Source organism: Sinohyriopsis cumingii, unplaced genomic scaffold (genome assembly GCF_028554795.1).
Source record: "Sinohyriopsis cumingii isolate HCF-2022 unplaced genomic scaffold, ASM2855479v2 utg002126l, whole genome shotgun sequence".
NCBI lineage: Eukaryota > Metazoa > Mollusca > Bivalvia > Unionida > Unionidae > Sinohyriopsis > Sinohyriopsis cumingii.
In genome coordinates this window covers 222,202-222,912 of record NW_028316134.1, presented here as the reverse complement: position 1 = coordinate 222,912, position 711 = coordinate 222,202, and the positions used below count along the sequence as shown (strand labels likewise).

General features: G+C 37.6%; 1 non-coding gene across 1 annotated transcript; it reads right to left on the bottom strand.

Annotated features, from left to right (window-relative positions):
• Positions 1–393: 393 nt before the first annotated feature.
• On the bottom strand, positions 394–483 carry Trnai-uau (transfer RNA isoleucine (anticodon UAU)). Its single transcript is given in 2 exon segments — positions 394–429; positions 446–483. It is a non-coding gene; the product is annotated as a tRNA-Ile (tRNA).
• Positions 484–711: the final 228 nt, after the last annotated feature.

The following is a 711-nucleotide window of genomic DNA, read 5'->3' as shown; positions in this document are numbered from 1 at the left end:
TGCCTCGAACCTCAGAGACCTCTCGTTCCTGGAAGAATAGTAAGACTACATTCGATGTATGCAGTTTTCAATATCTTTGCGAGCGTCCCTGCGCCTTCATTGTGCGTGATGTATTCAGGTTTATGTTTGATGTCTGATTCAAGTGTCAAAATATGCAGTAGCCAACCTCATTTAACACATAGGAGGAATAGTAGCAATTTAAAATGACTAACTGAAATTAAAGGTTCAAAATGACTAGGTGATGCAAGGAAATTAAATGGAAAACACTCCTAATTAACCGATGCCTGTTGCCTTTCCCGATTACCCATACAATATGCGAAATATATCATAATATGTAAAAAAAATATATTGGCGTAATGATAGGTAATGGATTTTTTCATTAAAAATGATCGTTGCCCCGGGTGAGGATCGAACTCACAACCTCCGCATCGCCTAGGATACTGTCTATAAGTACGGCGCGCTAACCGATTGCGCCACCGGGGCTGACTGATTGATATTGCTTAACAAAATGTTACAGGAATAAATAAACATTGAAAAACAGGATCATCTCATTTGGATAGCTTACTATAGATTTTAACAACAATAGTTTCCTACCCCATCGCATCTTAGTGGCAGTTATCCTGTCGTATTAAGCATATAGATGCCTTAAAGTTAAATATTTTATATAATAATTTCACTTATTGCTACGGTATGACGGATCATGGCATATCT